Genomic DNA, 21,620 nt, shown 5'->3' with positions numbered 1-21,620 from the left:
CTTAGAAGGAAAAGGTCCCAAGTAATAACATGAAGAAGCCTAAATTTCTGGGAAGAAGAGTAGGAGGGAGAAAATTGAACACTAAAAATGGAAGAAAGGAAAAAAAGTCATGAAGTAAGAGGCGATTAGAGAGACAGAGAGAAAATAGCAGAGACTAATAAGAATGAGTGCATGTATGGATAAATGAATGTGAAAGGACATGTATGGATGTGTGTGAGTGGGTATGGCTGATGATAAATGGGATGTGTATAGATGTGTGAGAATGGGGGGTACTGACCTATTTTTGGCTTTGGTATTACCCACATCTCATATGGATTCCCTAGCTGCTTTCTTTCTGAGGGATATGAAGGACCTCAGATTGCATAAGCTTTCTCATCCCTAATTTTAAAACTGCATCAAGGAAAAAGATGGTAGGGCTTGGGAACTACTAGCCTATGAGATGAATTTGGCCAACTGTAGTCTGGCCTCCTGGACAAGACCTCTCATCTGCTTGAAGACATGCCCCCACAAAAGGGAGAGTAGATGAGCAACAGCCTAAGGAATCTGGTGAAAATGTAGAGAGACATGAAAGAAGACACAAGAGTAAGAGGGAAAAGAGAGAAAAACCTGGTTAGATATACATTTGGTTTTTAGCATAGCTGGAGGCTGCATGGTAATATTCAAACAGTTTTATTTACTAGAATTCAGAATTTTAGGTAGGTAGAATGTATGAAGACAAAACATTGCCTACTTCTAAATTATAAAAAAAAACTATTATTCACTTTCCCAGAATGGAAAGTAGATATAAGAACAAGTTAATGCATATAAAACACCTTTTCCTGTTTCATGCTATTTTTTTTTTATTAAAATTAACTTTATATTCAGAGTTTGGCTGATGATGGAAATGAAAGGCTTGGGAGAGGAAAACATGCCACATTCAGTATATCACTGCAGTGGTCCCCTGGATTGAGTGCATTACTCATGAAAAAGTATGAATTTCAAAGTGAATAGCTTTGCAATCTGATGGCATGCGACTCGTTCACACACAAGACTAGAAGTACTTTGTAATGCCAGTGTGAAAACTGCATTGGTCAAAATTCTCTTTTATACTACGAATCTATTTGTTACACTTTCTCTTTCATGTGAACAGCTATCATACATTCCTATAAAATACAGAGAGACTGAAAAGTGTATGACAATTTCCTTCATTTCACTTCATTTTATGAAATTACATTGCCTGAAACTGATTTCCAGCTCTTCCAGGGAACTGTGTTTTTCAAAAGTATGAAAGATTTGTGTATGAGTTTGATTCTTTATCTGCCATGTAAGCCATATAATAAGATGACACACACAATTTTGTAACATTTGCCTGAGATAAGAAAGTGCTCCATTTTCAGTGTACTAAAATGGGAGTGGGGGGGGGCTGATTTGCTCACAGCACAGATGCAGCTCTAATGCTCTGTAGACACCTGTTTTCATGTTTCTTCCACCTGCAGGATCACTGCTAGATAACTGGCCACTGAGAAGAGTATGTGCAATTTTCATGCTCACCTGTTGTTGCAGTGAAAGCTGCACATGCTCTGAATTAGATATAGCTTCAAGAAAAGGGGGAAATCATGGTTATGATATGGGAAATAGGCCTTAGATCTTGCAAGAATCAATAGCCTGTGCATGCATCCTAGCATGTGCATGGAGGGGGAAATGTGTGAAAAACTGGGGAGTCCTTAAACTATAGTCTCAATATAAACCAAGCCTTTTGTATTTATCTAGTTAGAATTTCATTAAATTTGATTTTCACTGAAGAGCTTCAAGAAAGATTGTTTTCCTTGGAAATACATTTATGCATGCTTTTTATGGTCTGAATGTGTATATGGGTGAAAAAATGTTAAACATTCAGTATGGATATTTAAATTAAGGTTGGGGGAACCCTATTGGGAACAGCCTCCAAATTTTGTTACAACATATGAGATGGACCAGTGGACTTCGAAATACTAAATGAACAACTGAGCTAGTCATCCAGGGCTCACAGTGTATACTGTGTCAAATGATGTGTATTTATATAGACTATCTGAAAGAAAGAAAGAAAGAAAGAAAGAAAGAAAGAAAATAATACAATGAGGAACAGGTTGGTATCTGAGATGAGGGACATTACAAAGCAGTTGCCTATCCAAGTGGTTAATGATGCAGTTAGTGATAAAATTGGTATTTGCTTCAAGGAAATATAGAGTTGCATTGGGCAGTTAGCTAAAAGGTCTCTTCAGACTGTTTCAGAAGTCACTGGGTACAGTACTTAACTGACGGCCAAAGGCGCCACCCAAAAGTATTAAGAAGCATTGGGCTTTACAGCAGGGAAGTGATTCAGATAAGGGGCATATTGAGTAGACATTGACTTATTTTCATTCCCTCTCCCATTTCGTCAAACCTCTTGCTGGACATGTTGCAGTCCCTCTAAATCAACATGTGCTACTCAAAAATGTCCAGTCAGGAAATGAAAAAGAAGCTACTTCTGCAAGCTGATTCAGGAAGGATATCCAACAGAAAGCTGACTTGATAGAGGGCATAGTGTAGATGCATGTACCAATTTTTCAGGTGCAGCATCAGCCATTTGTAAGGAGAAGAAACTATTGTCCAAAGGATACCTATCTACCATCCAACAATCTACCAATTGTTGCCTGTCATTATTGTTGTTGTTGTTATTTTGTGGATTGCCTTCAGTTTGTTTCTGACTTATAGTGACCCTAAGATAACTGTATCATGCAGTTTTCTTTGTTTACCACTGACTTTCTCTGAGGCTGACATAATGTAACTTGCCCAAGATCACCCAGTAGGTTACCCTGGCCTAGCTGGAATTCAGGTGGTCTCCAGAACTGCACTATACCATGCTACTCTCTTTATGTACCAATATTTAGTATGATAGAACAGTTTATTTCGATACCAATTTGTGTGCCTGATGTGTTTCGATTATTAGATAGAATTGGGACAACTAACAGTCCTTCCAACCTGAGCTAGTAGAGGTTATTTCAAAGATGGTGTTAAGGATGGCAAGTCACCTTGTGTCCATAGTGTTCAACATTCAAACTGAGGAATAAATGGTTATATTATACCCATTTTGTGCCAGCTGTGCTGGATATGTGATTGATCCCAGGCTCAATTTAATTATTATTATTATTATTATTTATATTCTGCTTAATCACTTGGAATCCAAGCAAATTTGAAGTTTTTTAAAGCCATAAGTGGTTTGAAATTAAATACAATCCACAGCTTCCACCCATATCAATCCACCTAGGGTTATGAAATGAATTTTTGAGTATCTGCTTTCTTGCTGCCATCAGAATTACAGTTATTAGAGATACTGTTGTATTCCAACCATGGAATTCCCTGCCTAGTAACTGATTTAAAGAACTTGATTCAACATTTCATTGAAAGTTTTTAGTTGAAATTAATTGTTTAATTTAACTGTGTTTTTTCAGGTTAGCATTTTATCTTCTCTATATTTTATGGACACAGACGCAGCAATAGGGGCTGCATTTACATACACTGCAGGATCAGTGCAGTTTGACAGTGCTTTAACAGTCATTTCTCAGTGCCATGAAACTCTGGGATTTGTAGTTTTGTAAGATATTTAGCCTTCTCTGTCAGAGAGCTCTGGTATCACAACAAACTACAAATCCCAGGATTGCATAGGATGGAACCATGAAAGTTAAAGTGATGTCAAACTGCATGAATTTTGTAGTATGGCAGCAGCCTTGGTTACACAAAACGTTTTGGGCTACAACTCCCTTATTCCCTGGCCATTGCTCATTCTAACTGGACATTTATTGTATGGACATTTATTGTATTTGTTTATAGCTATAAACCTAAGCTGTTTGTATAAAATGTCTGAAGAACATCCATCTAAAGTATCTGTATTGTATTGTTTGGCTTCATTTATATTGTGATGCTATCTGGAGAGCACCAGGTTGCTAGCTCCTGGGCTAACCTTTACTGGTTTAATTGTATTTTAAATATTGCATAAATTGTTGTTCTCTATATTGTTCACATTGAAACTACCACTCAGGTAATAAAGATGTAACACAGTTTGGGCCATGAACATCCTATTCCAGAGAAAAGGGTGACCTTGTTCATTAGCTGTGACTCTTCCCCACCCTCCTCTTCATCCAATTCTAGTTACCATTTTATACTAAACACTTCATTGCCTTGTGATGGGTGTGGGGAAGGACGTCTTTGCTATTAACTAGATTTTTACAAAATGAGTGACTTCCTGCTTGATATATTCTTCCCCTCTGGCTACTAAATGTAAATTTTGTCTTCATTAACCTGAACTAGTCCAAACTGGGGATTTACAGTAAGTTGAAATACTGTGCCTGGGAATTTGGGAAGCTGAAACAGGCTTTCTTCAAGCAATTGCTTTCAAATCATGTCTCAAATGCACTTGTCCTTTAGGCTTGATGAAAATGATCTCTCCTAAGCCATCAGTATCTGCCACAAACTGCATTGAATATTTCCACCCTTTTTTCCGTGAACAATTTACATGCTGCTAAATATTAATTGCATTGGCTTCAGCATTTTTTCATATCTTTTAAATTTGCTTCACTTTATGCATCATTCGGATAAGTTCTGATGCTTTTAAAATTCTTATTTTTACTTGTAAACGTACTCTGTATGTTCTTTTGAAGTATAAGTATAAAATTGAAATGCAAATCTCTACATTTACATCAGTATCCTTGTAACCCAATATTCCATGAAATATATAATAAAGAAATGCTTATTCCAGCTAAGTTGAACAGGCAGGGAGAACATATCTAAACAGAAATTTGTCATAGCATCAGCAATTAACTAGGCATACTGAGCCAGTGTGCATAATGGTTTAAGTGTAGGACTACGACTCTGGTGACCAGGGTTCAATTCCCTACTGAGCCATGAAACCCACTGGGTGACTTTAAACAAGTCACGTCCTCTCAGCCTCAGGGGCATGATAGGTTTGCCTTAGTGTTGCCATAAGTCAGAAACAACTTGAGGGCACACAAACAACAGCAACAACTGACTCACGGTCAATGTGAAGGCCTAAGGAGGAACAAACTGTCCCAAATATCAGATGTGATCAACATGTGCTATGTTTGATGTATTTCTTTTCCTATTCTGCAGTGGTGAATATCTGTTGAAACTATACTTTGCTTTCCTAGAATCTAGAAAGGAATGAAAACTGAACTCACAAAGAGCTCATATTTTTAATTATATCTACTCTTATCCAGTACTATCTATTCATTACATCACTACAGGTCTGGCCCCACTCACTTCCTGTGATATTGTCAACAAAGAGAATAAGATGTTGAAAGTCTAAAGTTCATTACCAAACTCTGATTGCAAGAGCATCTATTATGGGAAGCAGAATGTAGTAATAAGTCAAGTCCAATAATTTCTGAGATTTAACTGATCATTTGAAAAGGTTTCACCTGATGGATTTATGATATCTTCAGATTACCAAGTACTTTTTAATATCAGGAAGTGCTCCAAAACAGCTAGGGAGGTCTGTCTGGACAGTAACCTACTTTAAAATCCATGGAGATACCAAAGTAGCACTTTCACTTAACTGTCAAATCACTTCTGAAGGCTGGATGTGGTTAAAGATCCAGCCTTAGGCCTTTACAATCCTTGTGAGTGACAACCTAATTCTTGTGTTGTCCTTGCTAATGATTTCTCTTGTCCTGACACTGAGAAGAAGCCTATAGAACATGCTGAGACAATGCAGTCTGAATTTGCAGCACTTTGGGCAGTTCCAGATGGAAACAGAAACCCTCCAAGATTGCACTGGAGCCTTACATTCCTTCAGACCCTGCTTACCCCCTGACAGTACAAAGCAGGGGAGGGGGAAGGACAAATGATGCCAGTAGAACCAAAGAGTTCAAGCAATTATATATGTGTTTTTTCCATATTCACGGGGGTCTTGTGCTTCTAACCCTAGTGAATATAGAGGGATAAGTTGTGTGTGTGCGTGTGTGTGTGTGTGTACACACATACACACTTGTCCCTCCATATTCGCTAGGGTTAGAAGCACAACACCCCTGTGAATATGGAAAAAATGCAAATAACAAAAACACCATGTTTTTACCTGAGAGGACACCTCTCTAGGAATCTCTAGGTCCTCCAGTGCAACTCTGTGGTCAACGTCCAACAGATACTGACCATTGAACTGCAGTGGAGGAGCTACAGATGCCTAGTGTATTATCTCTAGGAATCTCTAGGTTATTCAGTGTGACTTTTAGTTAAAGTTGACCATAGAGTTGCACTGGAGGACCTAGATATTCTTAGAGAGAACATATTAATCAAATTCATGAATTATCAAATCTGCAAATATCAGAGACGCAAATATGGAGGGATGAGTGTCTTTCTTTAAAGACAGGGAAGATTTTGTTCTTAAGTAGATGCCTTTTCTGGACTGTCTTTTCTTAGGGCCTATTCACACTGAGCTATTTGCACTGGAAGGAACTGGGAAGCTTCGATTTCTTCCTCCCCGAATCCCTCTGGAAGCAAGTGCTGACTACCAATCAGGGTATTTTAACCCTGAATGCCCTCTCAGAAAAAGCAGGTTAAATTGAAGGCGCCTTTCCTGTCAATCAAATTTAGTTCCGCAATCATTATAGGTAACGATCCTGCACTCATTGGCCCATCGGAAGTGTCCTTCCCCCCTCCTTTTTTTTTTAAAGGCACCTGTATGCACAGATTCTGTCAAATTAAAAACCTCCTCTGTGTGTGTGTGTGTGTGTGTGTGTGTTGTGGGCATTTGGGTCAGTTCAGATTATGATCTGCCCTTGGCCCCGTTTTCAACCCACAAATGCAAGCTAATGCCATCTCTGCATCCTGTACCCCCCTCCTTGCCACCCCAGAATGCCTCATACACATGCAATAATATTAATTAATTAATTAATTAATTAATTAATTAATTAATTCCTCACCTTGGAATGCCAGAAAAGGATGCGATGCCATGCATTCTTTTTTGCTTTCTAGGCTACCCCTGAATTCCTTAGAGACAGTAGCAAAAGCATGTATCAATTTGCCAAATTGGAAAGAGAAACATTGTAATATTCGCATTGGAGCATTCATTCGCAAAGGAAAAAAAGTCTTCCAAAGTACTCTTTGCAACATCTCCTTTGCTGGAAGTGAGGAAATGAAAGGGAAAGTGAACAAGCAGCTAGCCACATTCTATCTATTTATATATCTACCTCAAGCAAAAATCATGCACATAGACTGCCAAAAATAATGTAAAAATATAAAAAGGGGGAGGTGCCTGGTGCGAGCTCCGTTCCTGCCCTCCCTCTGACCTGCCCTTAATTGACCCTTCGTCCTGCTTATGGTCTCTTTAGAGGAGGTTTGCCATTGCCTTCCACTGAGGCTGAGAGCGAGTGACCTGTAAGTTCCAACTAAAGTAGACCCATGGAAACAATTGGAAATGAAAGGGAAATGTAGCGCAGGCATTCTGATTGTAGCATCCGCATATAACACAAATAATAATAATAATAACAATAATAATAATAAAATGGCCCTGGGGGTAGGGTTGCCATAAGTCAGGACCTCCAAACCGGGACAAATGTAGGACAACATTTTCAAATGTAGGGCACATTTTTTATTATTAACTGTATTTATTAACTAAATGGGACTGGATGGGATCTTCATAAATGCAACCAATTTTCCTTGATTCAACAAGTCAAAATAGTGTGTTTGGTTGGGTGACATATTTACCTAGTCATATCTTATAAAGGAAGTGCTTTAACTTCTACAAAACTTAGTGGCACTCTTCATCTCCACTGCCTCCCCAGTGAAAGCAAGTCCATTAGAGTTTTTTAATTCAGATGGATAGAATTTTTTACCCAGTCTGTGGGCAAGAGCGAACTGAGGCTGCATCTGCACAGCAGAAATAGTGCAGTTTAAGACTGCTTTAATTCCCATGGCTCAATACTTTGAAATTCTGGAATTTGTATTTTTGTGAGATATTTAACCTTCTCTGTCGGAGAGTTCTGGTGCTACAACAAATAACAAATTCTAGGGATTCCAAAGCATGGAGCCAAGGCAGTTAACATAGTGTAAAACTGTATTAATTCTGCAGTGCAGATGAAGCCTGAGAATGTAGATAACTGGATATTATTAAGTCACATGATGAAAATAAATGACATGAAGACAAAACAGCATGTCATTCTGAAAAACTATAGGATCTCATTTTAGTAAACCAAGACCTTCAAACTGAGAACCTTTATCTTTTTTGCCTTTGGGGTTTATATATATAGTTACTCTCCAGAATAATGTGTGATCTCTCCTGCAGCGTGTGTGTGTGTATATTTCAGCAGCTGACAAATATATATTGCTGTTGGTCTCTTTTAATCAGAAAAATAGGCCACTCTGTCAATTCCAGCACCTTCAGAGATTTATGTGATAGTAGCTTGGTGTAGTGGTTTGAGCATTGAGCTACGACTCTGGAGACAAGTGTTTGACCCCTGCTCAGCCATGAAAACCCACTGGATCGCCCAGGGCAAATCACATTCTCTCAGCCTCTGAGGATGGCAATGGCAAGCCCCCTCTGAAGAAATCTGCCAAGAAAACCTCATGATAGGCTCACCTTAGGGTCACCGTACATCAGAAATTACTTAAAGGTACAGCAACAACAACAGCAAATGTGGAAGAGGGCTTCTCGGTGGCTGTCCCCAGGTTCTGGAGTGCCTTTCATAGAATGGCTTGACTGGTGCCAGTGGCGTCACTAGCGGGTGCAGAGGATGCAGACCGCACCAGGTGACATCACTGCTCCTCAAAAACCTGTTTTGGCAGAAACATTGTGGCATTTGCCACAATTTAAAAAATCTCTAAGAGATGGTGGGAGTGAGGTGAAGCTCTGTGGAAGAAGAAACGAGGGCCCCCAGAATTTTTTTAAATTAAAATTTCAAAATTTCAAAATTTTAATTTTTAAAAGTTTTTGAATTTTTTTAAAAAAACATTCTTTTTACATTTTCTTTAAAAACACTGCACTTTAACCAAATATTCAGGATGATTGTTATCACAGAGAGGCTTAGCGTGGCTAAAATGTGGCTAAATCATTCCCAAAGTACACAGGTGTGATAGCCAATTATGCTTGCCTCCTGTGATTTAATTGTCACTGAGTTGTCCTGCTCCTCTCCTGTTATCAAAGCCCTAGTGACGCCACTGGCACCAGTCAAGCCATTCTATGAAAGGCACTCCAATAACAAGTTTCCGTTGTTGAAAAATGGCTGCTCCATGAACGCTTTGATGATGGGAAAGAAGCAGGACGCCTCAATGACAAATAAATCACAGGAGGCAAACATGATTGGCTGTCACACCCATGTGCTTTGGGAATGATTTAGCCATGTTTTAGCAATGGTAAGCCTCCGTGTAATAATCCCCTATGTATATGTAAATACTTTTAGGCTATGCAGCAGATTTTTGAGCAGCAGTGGTTTAATTTTGCTAGTGGTTTATGTCACCACTGTTAGCATTACATTCAGTAGTATATGGGAATTATGATTTACAGATAACATTAGTGCAAAAAACATGACTAAAAATTCTGTATGGTGTGAAATTAGGAGGTCAATTGGGGGGGGGGGTTTGATACTATGAGTTATTGCACCGGGTGACACCAACCCTAGGGACCCCACTGACTGATGCCACATGGTATCCTTTCAGCAGCTGACAAAAACATGTTTCATCAAGGCTTTGGGAACTGATTGTTTATGGAGAAAGAGTTTTTGATAATCTGCTGTATTGTCTACACTAAAGTGCTCTTAATTCTATGATTACTTTAATTATATTTTAACATTTACATGTTTTTTTGTTGTTGTGTGTTCAAATTGTTTCTAACTTATAGTGACCCTAAATTGAACGTATCGCATGGTTTTCTGCCCAAGGTCATCAAGTAGGTTTTCATGGCTGTGGGTGGATTTGAACCTTGGTCTTCAGAGTCCTAGTCCTATGCTCCCAAATCACTACATCATGCTTACATGTTTTAGTATTATGAATTTTTATCTATATTTGTCTTCACTTTTGTAAGCTACCTTGAATTCAAAAGCTGGTGAAGAGGTGGAATATAAATAAGCCAATAAGTAATATCAATACTCTGTTTTCTAAAAGAATTTCAAATCCTAGGGGAAATTATCTTATTCCAAGATTCTATCTTCTTCTTGAACCATCAAATAAAACTTAATACAACAAACAAAAAACAACCCCATTTTGGAAGTCAACAGGGTTGCAGGCCTGACTTTATGCTAAGAACTGCATTTTTGCCCTGTGTGCATTGATTCACTGCAGAAAATTACAGAATGTAACAGCACAAAAAATACCTCAAGATGGTAATAATTGAGAGGAATGGTCTGGCCTTGCTTCTTCTTCCTTCTGGGGACCCTTCTAATTTACAAATCAAAATAATTGTACAGGCTCTTATAAGTGAAAAAAAGAGAGATTCTTGTAGTAGTTATAATAACGGGGAATGACTTGAGAACGATGCTTGAAAATGCATGTATTTGCAGTCAGGTGTGTGTGTGTGTGTGTGTGTGTGTGTGTGTGTGTAAAATGGGGTGAGAAAGGCTGATGTAACAAACTGTCATACAAGAATTAATTATTTTGTGAAGTTAAGCATCAGAAATGAAATTGGCCACCATTCTACATAAGGCAGCAGCTTTCCTGCTCTTACCCAATCACAATGAAAACAAACGGAAGGGACAATTAAAGTGCCAATATTTTTATGGGCTACAGCCTTTCCTCTCAATTCCTTGTCTTCTAATGAGACTTACTCTTGTTATCAGACCATTTAGGCAGAGAGATCCTTTGCAGAGATGGACAAAGCAGTAAGGTCCAAAACACATTGCAGAAATAATCCAGTTTGAGACTGCTTTGACTGCCCTGGCTCAGTGGTAGGGAACTCTGGGAACTGTAGTTTTGTGTGACATTTAGCCTTTTCTGTCAGAGAGCTCTGGTGCCACAATAAACTACAATTCCCAGAATCCCCTAGCACTGAGCCAGGGCAATTAAAGCAGTGTCAAACTGGATTACTTCTGCAGTGTGTTTTGAACCTATTACAGCGGACCCTTGTTATACACTGAGGTTTGGTTCCAAGATCCCCCGTGGATAACAAAATCTGTGGATGCTCAAGTCCCATTAAATATAATGACATAGCAAAATGATGTCCCTTATGAAAATGGAAAATCAAGGTTTGATATTTGAAATTTATATATTTTTTTAACATTTACAAACTGTGGATGCTTGAATCCATGTATAAAAAAATCCGTGTATAAGAAGGGCTGACTGTATAACCAGACAGGGTGCTGAACCCTGCTCACCACTGCCTCCCCTCATGTTTTTTAAACCACACCTCCACTCCCTTGGCAGTGTATTCCTTAATGTAGGTAATACACAGGTTTGTGTGGTCTCACATGTACTTTAGGCCTCAGCATCTTATGTTGGATAAAGCCTCTCCATTAAATTCGTTTGTTTTTTTTAAAAAAATGAAAAAACCCCATGTGGGTTGGGTAGATGGCATTGTATCCTTCCCACACCAGCATGGCTGAATAAGAAACTACATCACGCTTTCAGCCCACTTTGTTTCCCTTTATAAAGATGATCAGTGTCACATAAACAGACCACACAGAAGGTGTTCCAGATCCACAATATAACATATGGGTCTGTTTTTCTTGTACCTTAAAATTGTTTGGGGTTTCAGTTACAATGTGCAATCACAGATATTTAAAAAAAACACTTATGTTTAGTAAATTGCCATGGAAAATCTTAATACACAAAAGATGGCTTAATAAACATTTGAGAGTGGACTTACAGGCTTAAAAATGAGGGTCTTCTATTGTTTCAGCCAAAATTTTTTCAACAAAGAACAGGAGAATCTTTCTTCAGAATGATTTCTGAAGAAAAATAATGTTTAATTGACCTGCTTGAAACAACATCATTATTTATGAGGGGGAAAAAGGTTATTCTGCAAGCACATAGGAGATAGCAAGAAAACTCTGTAGAAGTGCAAAAAGGGATAAGTTCAATTCACTCCATAAAAAAAAGACCAACTAGGGAACCACAGCAACTAGAGATGGGGCAAGAGAAACCATGTAGACTTCCTTTCTGGACATTGAGTATATTAAAAATTCACATCAGATTATAAAAATAAAACTCTTTTGAGAGATCTATTCCAGGACCTCTGATATGGTTCCCATGTTTCTGCTATAGGAATAACCTATTATGCCTGTTTCTCTCTTTGAACAGCATAGACATCTCTGCTGCATCTCTGTATTTCAAATCTCATTCCACCGATTCCAAAGTCTAGCTTAAACAGCAGTCAACAAATATGAATGCATAATAATTTCATATCGTGTCTTTGTTGGTAACAATGTTTAAAAAGGCAGCAAATTTCTTCATTGCACAATGGAAGAACTTGATTTTTAAAAAATAGAAAAAAAGCAGAGCTGACAGATTCATCTTCTCTGAAGATGCCAGCCACAGATGCTGGTGAAGCATCAGGAAAAAACTCTTCGAGAACATAGCCACACAAGCTGAAAAACCCACAAAAAATATGGATGCTGGCCATGAAAGCCTTCGACTTCACAGTTTGTTTAGTTGTTATGATTTAGAAGGAAGAAATCACATTAAGCATTTGGTTAGATTTAAGAGAACAATTTTGAGTGAAGATTCCAAAGGGTGCCTTGCAAATTTCATAGGCTTCTCAGCGGGCCTTTCAGCAAATGGTAAGAACTTGGAATATTGGTTTCAGAGCAAAACTGGACTAATATAGCTCAGTAAATTAGACATTTCTTAATCAGTCTTCCAGCAAGTAACTCTAGACAAGTGGTACTTTTTCATTAATAAAGTGGGCCTTCTGCATTTGTTCTGGTTAGTGGCACAGGACCCCCATGAAAGTTGAAAAAATGCAAATTAAAAAGGCACTACTTTTTTTTTATTTCTCTAGCAGTCTCTAGATCCCTAGCACAACTCTGTGGTCACTTTCTGCAGGAAAAAAGCCTACCTCTCTAGGCATCTTTAGGTCCTCCAGCACAACTTCTGGTGGATATTGACCATAGTGTCACACTTGAACCTGTAGATTCTCAGAGAGAATATATTAATCAAGTCAATGAATAATCAAATCTACAAAAGTCAAAGCTGCAAATGCGGAAAGCCAACAGCACTTAGGTGGGTACAAACCTATGAAGAATAAAGCAGGGTTTTTGTTTTTTTAGTCATTCAGTATGTTCAATGGCAGTAAAAGTAATGAGCACATCTAGGGAGAATGCCAGTATGAGTATGCCTTTTGTCACTAGATTAATGAGATATCACTAATAATAGATCATACAGTTGTCATTAAACTTTTATTGAATTTGTTTTATGTGATGGAAACCAATTTAGGTAGAGCAGTAAAATTAGTGATATCAAATCTGTTCACTGGGATGAGCAAACTGGCACCTTGACTTTCTCTCTATTTTTAAAGTTCTCTTGAGTTTTTTCTTGAGAATTCTGGAAGAAATCTGTGAATTTGTTAAGTTTTGGTATATATAATTATTAAAATAGTTACAGATATTATAGGGCAAAGTTAATACGTAAAATTATTCCCAGTACAGAGTGGATTATAGAGTGGCAGCTCTAATTCCACCCACAACATAGCTGGATAAAGATGGATTTGGAGACAGATTATTTTTAGAGCTAAAATTTCAAGCCAGGTGGGCGAATCTGTCAGTTCTGCTTTTTCCTATTTTTAAAAAATCAAGCTCTTCCATTGTGTTCAATGAAGAAATTTGCTGCCTTTTTAAACATCGTTATCAACAAAGAAACCATATGAAATTATTGTGCGTTCCTATTTGTTTGAGCTAGACTTGGAATCGGTGGAATGAGATTTGAAATGCAGAGATGCAGCAGAGATGTCTATGCAGTTCAAAGAGAAACAGGCAGAATAGGTTATTCCCATAGCAGAAACATGGGAACCATATGGTAGGCCCTGGAATAGATGTCAAGACCATGTAAGATTCAAAAGAATTTTATTTTTATAATATGATGTTAATTCTTAATATACCTAATAAACCTTGTTCAGATTTTAAAAAAAACAGGTTGCAGTCCTTTATCTATTTATCTGAGAGTAATGACCTTTCAATTATTGCTTGCTTAAACAAATAAGTGGGTCCTAGAGCAAATGAACTCTGAACTCTTCCTAGAAGCCCAGATGACTAAACTGAGGCTGGTGTACTTTGGCCATATCATGAAAATACATGACTCCCTAGAAGCGACAATGATGCTTGATAAGGCAGTAGGAAAAGAGAAGGCTGCATTCCAGATGCATAGACTCAATTGAGGAAGCCTTGGAGTTTATCACATGGGAGGAATTTCTCTTAATTTCAAATGAAAAGCAAGTGGGGCCAGAACACATTCACATGAATTCACTAGTTCAGCGAATTTACGTGAATTCGAATTCCATTCGACCTTACTTCCCATTGCCCGAAAATAGCTTGCCATTGCCCAAAATTGCTTGTGGTAGTCTATCACACAATAACCTTAAACCCCATGGTTGCGTTCGGATTGCCATTGGATTATACTTCCAATTTCACTTGTCTGATGAACTCCCTTGGCTCTCATTCATGGGATCACAATAAGTTGAAGTTGAATTGATGGCAGTTAGCAAGAAAAACATGAAATATACGTAGGATTATGATCTGAGTTACATGAAGTGCTGAGGTTCAAGGATGATATCATATTGAAAAACTAATGGGCATCTTATTAACGTCTATATTGCCCCATTAGAGCCAGCATGGTACAGTGGTTTGAGCATTTGACTATGACTCTGGAGACCAGGGTTCAAATCCTGACTCACATGTGGAAACCCACTGTCACATTCTCTTAGTCTCGTAAGATGGCAATGACAACCCCATGATAGGTCACCATAAGTTGGAAATAACTCTTCAACAAAATTGCCCTATATTTATCTGTTCACTCCTTGGCCCATGAAATATTCAGACAGCCAAAAATAAAAAGTGATTCATCTGTGGGTGTGTTATTTTTGAGATTTTAAGCTTTTGTTAAGGTTTTTGTACCTAATATAGGTTTGGGTAAGCAAGGGCAACATACTATCATCGAGCCTGGAGGGAGTGAGGGAGCAGGAAGGGGCTAATGTTGAATTTTTATTGTATTCTGTATGTATTTTTTATTGCTGTAACCCGTCCAGATTCCTTGTGATTGGGCGGGCTGTAAATAAATAAGTTGTTGTTGTTGTTGTTAGTTCATACATGGAAGAAAGCAACTAACATCAGGAACCCTTCTGGTTGGATTTGCATTTTATGAATAAGGGAGATAGTAGATAAGCAACTGATCTGAATTTGTTGCTACTGGGCTAATGTTCAAAGCATGTGTGATATGCTGGGATGGGTATTTGATGTCTGTTCATTTCTAATGAAGAAGATAGGCTATTGATTTGCATATTATATTGGAAGCATGAAACCTAGGATAGGTATATTTCCCAACTGTTACAATGCCTACTAGTATTCTAACAAAGGTGCTATTATTAATACTAGTTACAGGACTAAATATCTGAATCTGAAATGAGTAGATGTTCATGTATACCCTGACATTTCTTTTACAAAATGATGCAGAACTTTTGTCTCAAAAGAGTCTGCAGTATTTAGTTTATTAATTTCACTGGAACCTATTTCATAAGCAAGATGTGGAGATATATTCTCATTCTTTGCTGGAAACCATTTATACTTGCTATCAAAAATCATCAGAAAATTTTAGATGTCTTGATTTGCTTGATCTTGGCTTCTTGTGGGAAAACGGCTCCATCTGCTGGATACCTTGTGTATATGTAATCTTAATTCCAAACACTGAATTACTTGCAAGTTACTCTCTTTTTTTTAACTAGAGCTGAGCTGAAACAACTTATTTGAGGGCTTACCATTTTCATTGTCAAGGGTTTTCAATTTCGTTTTGAACTTTTCCACAGTATACAAGTATTTTGTGCAATTTATGTGCACTAATCCCAAATCAGGCAGAACTGTTTCCTGCATTTGGTTTTAGTAACTTTGTAAATTTCAGTTTTTTAAAGAATTGTTCATACTGGCCCTCCATTACTCATGGTTGCTCATTTTTCAGAAATCAAGGTATCTGCATGTAGAAAATAGCTCCTGCCTTCTAGCTGACAAATCCTATCAAATATGATAATCTCCAAGAGCTGGTTTATCAATTGATCGCCACTAATCATACTATATGAAAGAACAGTTTCTTGAATTCATCTTAGTTTAGATCTTCATCAATTTACAGGTGGAAATTGAAACTGAAATTGAACAAGCTGTTCTTCTGTTTAAAGATCCCTACAGTGCCAACATAAAATGCCTGTGGAAATCACTCTATCATTCATGGATTTTGTTTAGCAGAAAATATAATTCATGGTGATAGGTGTGATAACTATCCCATTTGATCATCTTTTCCAAATAGATATACAGCTATATGCAGAATGACTTGTGAGTCCCATCCCATTGACCTTAGCAAAATTACCTTTAAATGCTTTTGGTTTATCTGCCTACTTGTTTATCTCCCTTGTGATTTGCCAGTTTCCATAAGCATATAAGCCAAGGTCCAACAATGTACTTCGCTATTAAGATTCAGTGCAATTGGGGTCTTCTAATAAATAATAATAAAAAAATATTTATTTATATCCTGCCTTTCCCTTTCGAGGATCTAGGCGGGTAACAACAGTTTTGGTATTTTCACACTTGTATGGCTTCCACTTGGTCTTGCTTGTCTTTGGCATGCTGCACAGGCTAAGAGCCCTTGCAATTGTATAGCCACTCTATGGAGTACTATTGTGACTAAGTGCTTTTTTATAACCTTGATGCATCTGTAGCCATCTGTAAAATCACCCTTGTGGCTTATATCATTTTGTATTGCCCTGTCAGTATGAAACTTGGGGAAAATATGCACTTATACATTTTCCAATTTCAAATAAAAATGTTTTTTCCATCCTCCAAAGTAGTCTAGTCTACATCAGATCTGTCAGGCTGATGTTTTTCATCAGGGTTCACATGCTGTCAAAAAGCTGATCTGGTGGAAAATATGTGTGTGTGTGTGTGTGTGTGTGTAACAGAATGGGTTTATGTTAACAGTGCCTGGTGGTGTGAAAGCTACAATACTTGACTGTCTGTTCTCGTACCGTCACTTCTAAAACACATTTCCAATTAGGAAATTATATACAGTGGAACTCGAAGAATAAACAGGCATGCAAGCAAAGCTTTCTGTAAGGTCTTGAGTGTTTTCGCAAATATAGCAATTAGAAGTGTTTCTTCCCCACATCCTGTGAGATTCCAGTGTTAGTCCAGATTCAGACAACATTGAATAGTCTGGTGGTAAAGATAATGGGATCCCAGTGGAAATTATTTTTGTAAACAGAGACACATTCTTATGCCATCAATTTTGCAGGTTAAAATACAGTGTCATCAGAATTCCGTACATATTGCTCATTCCAAACTATTCAGTTCACTAGATAACTGGGATATATATAGACTGGAGGGAGGGCTCTTTTTCTTAATCGAGGCCCGGACCAATGGCATTGGGCCTGTCCTTTCACTCCTTCCCAGGCCAGAAGATGACAGTTGGAAGGAGGGAGGGGAGGGCTCTTTCTCTTCAGGCCCAGTGACATTGGGCCTGTCCTTTCGCTCCCTCTAAGGCCACAAGATGACATACACAGGAGGTAGACAGCTGGAGGAATGTCACACAGAGAAATAGGCCAACAAGGGATTGTTCTGGGAGCTTGCAGCTTAGAGATTCAATTTGAAGCTCATTCCCTTATCAAGGAGGATGAGGAAGAGCAGCATGGACAGACTTCAGGGATAGAGCAGGGGAGCTTGAGAGTTCCACCAGAAGGAACAGCCGCTGCTAAGCCTCGGAGCAGGCGTGTGGTCGTAGTGGGGGACTCCTTGCTGAGGGGTACAGAAGCAGTGATTTGTAGGCCTGACAAGATGTCTGGAGAGGTGTGTTGTCTCCCTGGGGCAAAGATCCGTGATGTGACAGAGAGGCTGACAAGACTGGTCAAGCCTACTGACCAGTACCCCTTCCTTTTGGTCCATGTGGGAACAAATGATACTGCAAGACACAGCCTTCAGAACATCAGAAGGGATTATGAGATTCTTGGTAGGAAGCTGAAAGAAATGGATGCACAAGTTGTCATCTTGTCTCTTTTGCCAGTTGAAGGGCATAGTCCAGGAAGGGAGAGGAAAATAGAAGATGTAAACAACTGGCTCCACAGATGGTGCCGCCGAGAACGATTTGGATATTTTGATCATGGGCTGCAGTTCCATGAGGAGGGACTTCTGGCAACAGATGGGTTGCATCTCATGCCAGTTGGAAGAAATGTTTTTGCGAACAATCTCAAGAATTTGATCAGGAGGACTTTAAACTGAGTTTCGTAGGGGAGGGAGACAATATTATGGAAGGCAAAAGGGATGGAGAAAATAGTCAAACTGACATATAGGAAACAAGACAAATAGTGCGCGGATCCAACAGTGGGAGACCAAAAAGTTGCACAGGCAGCAAGTAAACAGGACCCATGATGGTCTGCGATGTCTCTACACTAATGCACAGAGCATGGGAAATAAGCAAGATGAACTTGAACTCCTAGTACAAAAAAGCCAATATGATATAATAGGCATCACTGAAACCTGGTGGGATGAGACTCAGAACTGGAATGTAGAAATAGAGGGGTATAACCATTTTAAGAGAAATGGGTCAAACAGGAAAGGAGGAGGAGTAGCACTATATGTCAGAGATATTTACACCAATGAAGAGATCCAGGACATCAGTCATGGAAGCCAGGTGGAGAGCATCTGGATAAAAATTAAAGGGGAGGGAAACAAAAAGGATGTTATGGTGGGAGTCTACTACAGACCCCCCCAGTCAGATGGAGGAATTTGATTATGCCTTTCTAGAACAGATGACTACACACTCAGAAAGGAGAGATGTAGTAGTGATGGGCGACTTCAACTATCCTGGTATTTGCTGGAATTCAAACTCAGCCAAATCCTCAAGATCTAGCAAATTTCTCACTTGCCTCAAAGACAATTTCATTTTCCAAAAGGTGGAAGAGGCAACAATGGGGACAGCTATTTTAAGATCTGATCCTAACCAACAAGGATGACTTGGTTAATGGGGTGCAAGTGGTGGGATCATTAGGTGGAAGTGACCATGTTCTCCTGGAGTTTGTAATACAGTGGAAAGGAGAAGCCAGGCATAGTCAGGTATGCACTCTAGACTTTAGGAGAGCTGATTTCAGTAAACTTAGAGAAATACTGGGGGTGATCCCATGGTCAGGAATACTAAAAGAGAAGGGAGTTCAGGATGGATGGGAGTTTCTTAAAAGGGAAATACTGAAGGCAAAATTTCAAACAGTTCCAGTGAGGAAGAAAAATGGGAGGTGTCTCAAGAAACCAGGAGGGATGTCTAAGGAACTTTCAACTGAGCTAACTTTTAAACGGAACATGTACTGTATAAGAAATGGAAAAATGGGGAAATCATCAAAGGGGAATTCAAACAAATAGCTAGCCTATGTAGGGGTAAAGTCAGAAAAGCTAAAGCGCAGAATGAACTCAGGCTTGCTAGAGAGGTTAAGAACAATAAAAAGGGCTTTTATATATATATATATATATGTCTGCAGCAAAGGGAAGAAAAAGGAAATGGTAGGGCCACTACATGGAGAAGATGGCAAAATGCTAATAGAAGAAAGAGAAAAGGCAGAATTACTCAAGACCCTCTTTGCCTCTGTGTTCTCAGAAAAGTCAAAGGGTGCTCAACCTTAGGATAATGGAGGAGAGGACAGAATAGGGGAATTTCAGCACAGAATAAGCAAAGAGATAGTACAGGAATACCCTCTTAATCTAAACGAATATAAGTCTCCAGGAGCAGATGAACTACATCCAAGAGTTTTAAAGGAACTGGCAAATGTAATATCAGAGCCATTGGTAATAATCTTTGAGAACTCCTGGAGAATAGGAGAAGTCTCAGCAGCCTGGAAGAGGGCAAACGTTGTCCCCATCTTCAAAACGGGAAAAAAAGAGGATCCCAACAATTATTGTCCAGTTAGTCTGACATCAATACCAGGAAAGATTCTAGAGCAGATCATTAAACAGAGAGTCTGTGAACATTTAGAAGGCAATTCCATAATCACAAAGAGTCAACATGGGTTTCAGAGAAACAAATCATGCCAGACAAATCTGATCTCTTTCTTGATAAAATTACTAGCTTGGTAGAGGGAGGGAATGCTTTGGATATAGTAGAACTTGATTTCAGTAAGGCCTTTGACAAGGTTTCCCATGACATTCTTGCAAACAAGCTTGTAAAATGTGGGTTAGACAAGGTAACTGTTACGTGGATTTGTAATTGGTTGACTGGCCAAAGCCAAAAGGTGCTCAACAATAGCTCCTTTTCATCCTGGAGAGAGATATGACCAGTGGAGTCCCACAGGATTCTGTCCTGGTCCCAGTGCTATTCAACATCTTTATCAATAACTTGGATGACAGAATTGGGGGTATACTCATCCAATTTGCAGATGACACCAAATTAGGAGGAATAGCTAATACTCCAGAGGACAGAATCAAAATTCAAAACAACCTGAATAGACTAGAAAGCTGGGCCAAAGCTAACAAAATGAAATTCAACAGGGAGAAATGTAAGGTACTGCACTTAGGGCGGAAAAATAAAATGCACAGATATAGGATGGGGGACACCTGGCTGAACAAGACTACATGTGAAAGGGATTTGGGAGTCCAAGTAAACCACAAGTTGAACATGAGCCAACAGTGTGATGGGGCAGCTAAAAAGGCCAATGGAATTTTAGGCTGCATCAATAAAAGTATAGTGTCTAGATCAAGAGAAGTAATAGTGCCACTGTATTATGCTTTGGTCAGGCCCCACCTAGAATATTGTGTCCAGTTCTGAGCACCACAATTGAAAAAGGGCATTGAGAAACTGGAGCATGTACAAAGGAGGGCGACTAAAATGGTGAAGGGTCTGGAAACCATGTCCTATGAGGAACGACTTAGGGAGCTGGGGATGTTTAGCCTGGAGAAGAGAAGGTTAAGAGGTGATATGATAGCCCTGTTTAAATACTTGAAGGGATGTCATATTGAGGAGGGAACAAGCTTGTTTTCTGCTGCTCCAGAGAACAGGACCCGGAACAATGGATCCAAGCTGCAGGAAAAAAGATTCCACCTCAACATTAGGAGGAACTTCCTGACAGTAAGGGCTGTTCGACAATGGAACACATTCCCTCAGAGTGTAGTGGAGTCTCCTTCCCTTGAGGTCTTTAATCAGAGGCTGGATGACCATCTGTCAGGGATGCTTTTATTGAGAGTACCTGCATGGCAAGGGGTTGGACTGGATGGCCCTTGCGGTGTCTGCCAATTCTATGATTCTAAGATTCTATGCAACGTATCCTCAGTATTTCAGCACAGATTAGATCTATTGATTTGCTACCACTACAAAATTTGTGTATCAGTAGAGGTTTTGTATCCCTGTCTAGCAATAGCCTACATCTTACCAGGCAACTATACTAGTATTACGCTGTACAACTGGTTGTCCTCTTAGAGGTGCAACCAGACAAGTACTTTATGTTGGCAATTAAAGTA

At 38.9% G+C, this 21,620-nt stretch overlaps 1 protein-coding gene across 12 annotated transcripts in view; it reads left to right on the top strand.

The window, feature by feature from the left end:
- Nucleotides 1-21,620, top strand: part of GALNT13 (polypeptide N-acetylgalactosaminyltransferase 13) — a 360,918-nt gene that overhangs the window by 237,877 nt on the left and 101,421 nt on the right. The window lies entirely within an intron of this gene.

Source organism: Sceloporus occidentalis, unplaced genomic scaffold (genome assembly GCF_023333645.1).
Source record: "Sceloporus occidentalis isolate IW3139 unplaced genomic scaffold, rSceOcc1.0.p SCAF_4, whole genome shotgun sequence".
NCBI lineage: Eukaryota > Metazoa > Chordata > Lepidosauria > Squamata > Phrynosomatidae > Sceloporus > Sceloporus occidentalis.
The sequence above is the reverse complement of the archived record's forward strand: the minus strand, read 5'-3'. Positions and strand labels throughout refer to the sequence as shown.